General features: G+C 44.9%; 1 pseudogene; it reads right to left on the bottom strand.

The window, feature by feature from the left end:
• Nucleotides 1-4191: 4191 nt before the first annotated feature.
• On the bottom strand, nucleotides 4192-4398 carry LOC142260341 (U2 spliceosomal RNA; annotated as a pseudogene).
• Nucleotides 4399-9200: the final 4802 nt, after the last annotated feature.

Genomic DNA, 9200 nt, shown 5'->3' with positions numbered 1-9200 from the left:
TGGAAGAGCGGAACCTGTGGCTGGAGAAGCTACCTGACCTGGTCGATATGTACAACAACATCCCTTCCAGCTCTACGAAATGCACTCCAGCATACCTGATGAGAGCTCGTCCCGGCCGGCTACCAGTGGATCTGGAAATGGGCTTGGAAGCTTCAGAAGCACTCCTGTCGACAGCTGAATGGGACACTCGGCGGAGGACACAGTACCGACAGGTCCAGGAGTATGTTGAAAAGAACTTGTGCCGGAGTCGGGGACAACAGGAGCAGTGCTTCAACAAGAAGGCGCCTGCCGGTTCCTTCCAACCTGGGGATGTAGTGCTGAAGCGGAAAAGAAGGGCCCACAAGCTGGATGATCAATGGGAAAAAACCCCGTATGTAGTCCAGCCCACAGGATGGGAGAATGGGAAGGCCTACCAGATCAGCCGTGACCAGGGGGGGACTTTGGCCACGGTTTCCCGAGACCACCTGAAGAAGTGCCCACCAGCATTGAGAGTAGCGGATGAGGCTCCAGTTCCCAGTCCAGTGGAGAAGGAAAAAGAGGTAATCCACACCATGATGGGTGATTTTCCAGCAGACTGGCCTACACAGAACGGTGCGGTGATCCTTCCAGTGATACTGTTCCCACAACCCGTGGATGAAGAAATGATGGAAACGGTTAACCGCGAGCCAGTGCCCAGGGATGTACCTGTACCCAGCTCCCCTACGCCTCCGCCTGCCCCACATGATAGCAGGGAGGAGGAACTGACTGTTCCCTCTGCCCCACTGCCTGTCACCACTGACACCGGACCCCGAAGGTCCACTCGCTCCAACCTAGGTAGACCCCCACTTAGGTACAGGGAAACTACTCTTTAAAAGGGGGGGGCTTTATGTGTTGAGTGTACCAGTTTGAAAGTTTTAAATGATAAGTAAAGATGATCAACCTCTATAAATCACTTGTAAGGCTACATCTGGAATATGGGAACCAGTTTTGGGCTCCACATTTTAAAAAGGACATTCAGAAGTTAGAGTCAGTTCAAAGGTGGGCAACTAGACTACTACAAGGAATGGAAGGCCTCCCATATGATGACAAGTTGAAAAAGTTATTAAGTGATTATTGGCTGCAATGGGGCTTTCTGGCTGGTGCCAGCCTCTCTTCTTAGCACACAGGAACCACAATCCCTACACCATGCTTCAATGGATTCTCTCATCCCAGCCCAGTAAAACTACATATTTTACACAGTCATAAGCAGCCCATGGGCATTCACCTGACCATAGACCAGACAATCCATCTACCACTGGACCAAAGACAGGAAGTTAAATCCACTGCCTGCGGTAACCAACTTAATCCTATAGGCTACTCACACAACAAACCCAACAGAAAGGAAAAAAACATGGCTTCGATTATCCATCCAATGAAAACGCATAACCATTGTGAGCCATTGGACAATGCAATTGGACACATGGTGACATGGTGCACGGCCCAATGAATCAAGTCTTTACTTCATATTCACGGTTTAAGCCCTTGGGTTCTAATGTGCCCAGAGTACATATCCAGAAAGATTCTCTTTCTTTGAGCTAAACACAAGTCAACAATACATTGTAAGCAGATTCTATTACCAGTCCCACACCATTTTGTGACGCATAATCACACAGTGATCCAATTAAGATTCCAAGTCATCGAACATGTCCAAGCCATACGCAGAGGAGGCAATAGAATTAGGAAGCTCAAAGAAAGGGAATCTTTCTGGATATATACTCTGGGCACATTGGAACCCAAAGGCTTAAACCATGAATATGAAGTACAGACTTGATTCATTGGGCCATGCATGGACATAATGGACATAATTCTAATAGGCAGGACAGGTAATAAGGAGCACAAGGGATATGCTAAAATGTGTTGTGTGACAAGACAGACACAGGAAAGGAGATGATAACAGGTGTAGGGACCAACAAGGTGAGACAAGGGGTATCAGGATAGGGTCAAGTAGGTATGAATGTAGTAATGGGGCAGGCATAGAGAATTGTATGCGAATGTGAATTACAATAAGTCACTAAGGAAAGGAATATGTGAGTGTGTGCCTAATGTAAACTAATATTGTACTGGCAAAATTATAGATGGAAAGGGAGAAGGGGAGAGGGGAGAGAGGAGGCTGTAATTGACTACAAGGGTATGAGTTATGAGTGATCATAGGGATAGTGCTACATAAGTGGAAATACCTATGGAGGACCGGATGTGTAAGCGCATACCTTATACAAACCTATAGAGTGCTGATGGGTGAGAGTGTGATGTTAGATATAAGACATCCTATAGTGAATAGTGAGCCGTAATCAAGTGCAACAGGGATATTTCACGTGACTATGGGAACCTGGAAGGTAAAGAAAGGGGAGAAAAAACTGTTAGACAAGGTAATCAGACAAACATGACAAATAAAAAACAAGGAAGAATGGAACTCCATACATACTGGAACCATATATAGTGTGAACACGAAAAAGAACCGGGCGTTAGAAAAAATGTGCACGGCCCAATGAATCAAGTCGGTTCTTCATATTCATGGTTTAAGCCCTTGGGTTCCAACGTGCCCAGAGTATATATCCAGAAAGATTCCCTTTCTTTGAGCTTCCTAATTCTATCGCCTCCTCTGCGTATGGCTGGGACATGTTCGATGACTTGGAATCTTAATTGGGCCACTGTGCGATTATGCGTCACAAAATGGTGTGGGACTGGTAATAGAATCTGCTTACAACGTATTGTTGACTTGTGCTTAGCACAAAGAAAGGGAATCTTTCTGGATATGTACTCTGGACACATTAGAACCCAAGGGCTTAAACCGTGAATATGAAGTACAGACTTGATTCATTGGGCCGTGCACCATGTCACCATGTGTGCAATTGCATTGTCCAATGGCTCACAATGGTTATGCGTTTTCATTGGATGGATAATCGAAGCCATGTTTTTTTCCTTTCTCTTGGGTTTGTTGTGTGAGTAGACTATAGGATTAAGTTAGTTACCGCAGGCAGTGGATTTAGCTTCCTGTCTTTGGTCCAGTGGTAGATTGATTGTTTGGTCTATGAGCTGTTATGGGTTTTAATCCAGGTGAATGCCCATGGGCTGCTTATAACTGTGTGAAATATGTAGTTTTACTGGGCTGGGATGAGAGAATCCATCGAAGCATGGTGTAGGGATTGTGGTTCCTGTGTGCTAAGAAGAAAGGCTGGCACCAGCCAGAAAGCCCCATTACAGCCAATAATCAACCGCTAGCCGCTGGAACTCGTTGCTCTAGATCATGTCAAACTCACACCAAGCAGGAATAGATACATTAGCCCACCATCCCACCCAAAGAGCAACTTCTGCTGCGCAGCTGGCTTTCTAGGCAGCAGCGCTATCGTGATGTCAGCGGGGGACATTGTGACAAGCCAGTGTTCCGTCACTTCATGTTGTGCACTGTTCAAACGGAAAATACATCAACAGGCAGACTACAGAAAAGCTTACTAACAAAGGTTAGAGAGGGGCTTTCTCAGAGGGCTTTTTACAGTTTGTCTATTCCCAATTAGCCGTTTAAGTATGCTTAATGAAAGTACTAATTCTTTCATAGGCCGCCCATTCTTAGTATTTGACGTTCCTTATATTGCGGTATCAGGCTTCGCAGCAGGTTGCAAAACATTCATCACCCATGACTGTCCCCAATTGGGCTCAGAAGCTAAATGTCTATCATGACCTCTCTTTTTGAAAGTCCAAGAGCAAGCAAACTCTTCCTCCAGGAGAGGGAGCCAACAGATCACTAAAGACATCATCATTGCTCAAAGAAAACACCGAAAAACAATGGAAGCTTTAATTGGAGTGGAATCTGATAGACAGCACCTGATGCCAAGTCTGCATCTTCTAACACCTGCAGTCACTGCAGCAGCTGAATCCAATGTGTCCAAAAGGGATCTATTCTATTCAATTGCAAATGATCTAGATAAGACTGAGAATAAGATACTGCACGGGACATAGCAGAGTTGGTCAAGTTGAGTGGAGATGAGTTTGCTATTTGGCACAGCTTTTGCATCAATAAAGCAAGTAAAAGGTGTGAAAGATAAAAAAAAGGGTGAAAGTGTGAAAAGTGAATTGGCCAAATTGAGGTGCATATAAAGTTTTTGCTTTCTTTCAATTCACTAATGGGGCTCATTTGAATCAGGTGAATTGAGTTCTGCTTTTGGAAACTGGGTTAAGAAGGGGTGCACCGGTCCTGGAGGTACTGCAATACCAGGTCAATGCGTGGAGTGGACAGAGCAAGATTTTTTCCATCTCCTTGTTCTAAAAATCCATTTAATATATGGTCCCCAGAGAGGGGACGTATCAGATATTAAACTGATAAGAACAGATTTAATTTTTTTTTTTTTCTGTTTAACAGTAGGACTTCAAAATAACAAAGGTGATCGCCTCCCGTTGCCTGGGAACCGTCCAGGCACAAGAGGGCTATGTGTCACCAGAAGGCGCACACACTTCCTCAAGGCCGGCAGACGTGCAATCCCAGGCACCTTCCAGTACCGACCAAGGTAGCGTCCTCCGAAACTACACTTGATCTTAGCCAAAAGGCCGAGAAGCTATAACCCGAATTGGTTACGGCCTTGAGTGGCACCCTGGCCTATACCGGACACATCTTAGGGAGAGGGAGACAAACCCACGCCTACAGAAGACATTTTGTCACCCAAGCCAACCCTTGAAAAGGCTGTTTTGCAGAGCAAAAACAAGAAGAATGATGCTTTTTGCAGCCGCCGCCCACTGCAATTAATCTGAATAACTCCTCCTCCTCCAAGCACCTCCCCTCCCCCTTGCAGTCTTTCCAATTCATGATACAAAAAGACGGACGGACAGGACAGGACAGGACAGGCTGCCTGACTTTCCGTCACTGCCACCCTTTGCCATCCTTGCCCGTAGAAAGCCCTTTCATCATCCCCAAACCCTAATCTTTTCCCTTCCCTTCCCAGCTGCGTCTCACTCCCTTTCATTAGGAAGTGAGCGCAGCCTTTTCTCCGTTCTGCACATGCGCGACGTTAAACACAAATGCGCAGGCGTGCGTTCCATTAGCCTCACTGCATTCCACTCCCATACAGGAAGTGGGCGCAGCTATTACTACGGTCGCACATAAAAGAACCCACGGCCACCACTGCACACAGCTGACTCCACCACAGGACACCCACTTCTACACCAACGCAGGTAAGACAGGATCGGCACCTCTATGCTCCCGTTACAATCAGGCTCAGTCACCATGTGATAACGCTCTCAACTCTTTAGTTGCAGGCTCCCCTTGCTTCACCTCCACTGGCTGTGCTGCCATTTCCTCTCCCACCTGGAAGGTATACTTTATTCCACTATTTTCCTGTTTCTCTCTTCCCCCTTTTCCCATAACCTACTTTTATCTGCATTTGTGGGGTATCTATATGCTATTTACATCATAGTTTTATTCATTAATATGGAAGGGAAGAGTGCCCATGAGAGTGTTGAACTGCGGAGAGCAAGAGATTAAGCTGCTCCGATTTGCCACCATTGATAAGCTGTTCTCAGTAGATACACATGCTATCCAAACAGCAGCATCCACCATTGCTTCAGCCCACCCATTCAGTGACAGCTCACCAAGTCAGCCAGAGGAGTGGTGTAAGGAATTACACGTAGGCACTGACTCCACACCTTCACATCACAAGAAGGGGGTCTACAGGCTAGTGCAAGAATATGAGCAAGTCTTCAGCAAACATCCGCTAGACTTTTGAAGAATAAAAGGGGTCAAACACTACATCCCCACAAGTGCACACCCACCCATCAAAGAGAGATATAAGCCAAAACTACCTGCACATTACCAGTGTACCAAGGACATGTTGAGCAACATGAAGGAGGCTGGGGTTATCCGTGACAGTTGTAGCCTCTGGGCAGCTCCGTTGGTCCTGTTAAAGAAGAAGGACAGCACCACTCCCCTGTATTGAGGAATAGCTAGCTGCATTGAGAACTGCAAATTATTTTTCTACCCTTGATCTCACTAGTCGCTATTGGCAAGTGTCCGTTGCTGAGGCAGACCGGGAGAAGACCGCCTTTGCCACCCCGATGGGTCTCTGCGAGTTCAAAAGCATGCCCTTCGAGCTGTGCAATTTGCCAGGAACCTTCCAGAGGCTGATGGAATGCTGCTTGGGACACCGAAACTTTGAAACGGTACTGCTATACCTTTATGATGTTATTGTTTATTCTAAAGCAAACAAGATTTTAGGGTGTATAAAAAGGGAGATTAGATCCGGTGATCCCAACGTATTGTTAACCCTCTATAAATCACTTGTAAGGCCACATCTGGAATATGGGGTAAAGTCCTGAGCAGGTTGATAACCATTGGTTTGAGCATGGTAGGGTGTAGTGCGCATCTTCCTGCATCGGTAAAAGCTGCAGAAGTCCTTGAAGATTTCCGCTTCAAAGGCAGTGCCTTGATCTGTGAGGACTCTCTCTGAGTAGCCATGAGGTCTGCATAAGTGTGCTTTGAAGACCTTCGCTGCAGTATGGGCCATTAGATCTTTGACTTGTACCACAACCATAAATCTCGAGTAGTTGTCTACCATCGTAAGTGCATACGTGAGCTCGCCTCGATATTCTGCAACAAAACTCCCTTTTTCGATTTCAGTTTCAGCAAACACTCCTCTTCCTGTAGAAAATATTTATCATTACCTAAGACAGTCATTCTAATGCATGACAATATTAAGGCAATTTAGTTAAAACTTGTTTTAACTCACCTTTAAGGGGATTGATGTATTTCATGGTCAATCCAGGTTTGTCAGTGATGGCACTGACATAATGTATGGCGTCTTTTTCGGGCGTTATCCTTTGCCTTTTCATTGTGAAAATCCAGTTGCCTATATCAAAGCAAATTCTACTACTTGTAAAGTATGCAGAAAATGAAATGTAGAACATATAACATCAACTGCTTAGGAACGCATCATAGGTTAGTACTTAAAAGGATATTGTCATGTTCTAGTCATAATGCAAGCTGGACATTTTTCATGTTACCCTGTAATCGCCGGCCTGTTCTAATGCTCACAAGCCAAGATATAGGCTCAGCTGCTAAGGCTTCCCTCTGCCTTCTGAATGAAACTTGAATATGTCTGGCTCACTGTGTATATAGCAGGTGCTCAGAAAAAATAAGAGTCAATTCAATAGAAATAGCTCTGGCACACTATAGTGATCAATAACGTAAGAAAAGAACTCTTGGAATGCTGAAAATTCTTTATTTGTGCAAAAGGATAATTCATCCAACGTTTCGACCTTGTTTTTAGGTCTTTATCAAGGATAAAGTTATCTAAGATCATAAAGGGTTACAAAACCATATAAACACGTAATTAGTACATAGTACAACATAACAGTACAATATATTGCTACTTGAGAGTACAATGGGTCAAATGACCATGATGCACATACAAAAAATTTTTCCAAAGCCATAGTGAAAACATTTGTACTGAGGAAAGAAAATTTCCACATGACCTATCTGGAGAAACATTCTGGATCAAACAACCAAAAATAGTCAAGCAGGTAAATACACACCTATATGGATAACAGGATGATATGTGTTCAATTGTATAGCGTCATTGCCATTAAGGTACAAATGGAAAACTTGCAATCCTATATAGTGAAGGAAATGAACACATATCATATCAAAGAACACAGGAACATGGGTGTGAGAAAAACCTCAATGTTTATACTTTGTTCTTTATAATGGTGTGAACATGTATATGTCTCAGTACCTTATGCACTTGAGAATTCTAGTGAGTAGATGATGAAAGCCTATTTCAGAACTGGAATCGGTAAATAATTGTAGGTGGAATCTAAATGAAAAGATGGTACAAGTGTTATCATGACACGTGGGCTATAACACAATGGACCGTGTGACAAAGAAGAAAGGAGAGAAAGAAGAGGAAGAAAATGCAACTACCTGTAACATTACGTGATAGTCACTGGTAAGTATCACTTGACAATTCAAGTGAAAAAGGATTCCTTTATTAAAGGGTTCTCAGTCGCCTCAGGATCATGAAATACTAGGGTAAATGATATGAGAATGGGTAAGAAGCACCACTAAAGGAAATATGAGATGCAGGACATATATCCATAAACCCCTGAACTACATGATAGAAATAAAAAGAAGAAAAAAGAAAAAAAAGAAGAAAGAAGAAGAACACATAGAATGCGGAAAGAGAATGGGTACAACTACCTGAGTTACTGCAGGGAGGCCCCTGGTTGGTATTGTGAGGGTTAGTGGAATTCCTTCACTGAAGGGTTCTCAGTTGCCTCAGGTTCGTGAAAAATGCTATAGACAAATAATGCCCGGAGAAAAGGGGTTCATATACAGCGAATAATGGTAATACAAGGTACATGTGTCACATGTAATAGTATATATATATATATTGTACTAAGCTCTACACCAGAAATAGAAAGTAGTCCCTCTGCCTTCTGTCTAGGTGCCCTGAGTTATGTCCTGTAAACTGTCACAGCGACCCAGACACACATGTGTAGTAGGGGAATATCCCTGCTGAGATGCCAGTGCTAGAGCACTCGTTTGCTGTGGAGTTGAACGCTATGTGAGCAGTTCTTACCTTCAATGAGCAGAAGTCTCTTTTTTCAGATTTCAATATCTCTGTGGGTATCTGGCAGAAATATGGAATACTCTTTACTGCTAAGACCCTGTACACCACTCCCACTAAAGGGGGCTTTACACGCTGCGACATCGCTAATGCGGAGTCGTTGGGGTCACGGAATTTGTGACGCACATCCGGCCGCATTAGCGATGTTGCTGCGTGTGACACCGATGAGCGATTTTGCATCGTTGCAAAAACGTGCAAAATCGCTCATCGGTGACATGGGTCTCCATTCTCGATTATCGTTACTGCAGCAGTAACGATGTAGTTCGTCGCTCCTGCGGCAGCACACATTGCTCCGTGTGACACCGCAGAAACGAGGAACCTCTCCTTACCTGCCCCAAAGCCGCTATGAGGAAGGAAGGAGGTGGGCGGGATGTTCCGGCCACTCATCTCCGCCCCTCCACTGCTATTGGGCGGTCGCTCAGTGACGTTGCTGTGACGCCGCACGAACCGCCCCCTTAGAAAGGAGGCGGTTCGCCGGACACAGCGACGTCGCCGGGCAGGTAAGTATGTGTGACGGGTCTGGTCGGTGTTGTGCGGCATGGGCAGCGATTTGCCCGTGTCGCGCAACAGATG

The sequence above is a fragment of the Anomaloglossus baeobatrachus genome, assembly GCF_048569485.1.
Source record: "Anomaloglossus baeobatrachus isolate aAnoBae1 chromosome 10 unlocalized genomic scaffold, aAnoBae1.hap1 SUPER_10_unloc_1, whole genome shotgun sequence".
Lineage (NCBI taxonomy): Eukaryota > Metazoa > Chordata > Amphibia > Anura > Aromobatidae > Anomaloglossus > Anomaloglossus baeobatrachus.
The sequence above is the reverse complement of the archived record's forward strand: the minus strand, read 5'-3'. Positions and strand labels throughout refer to the sequence as shown.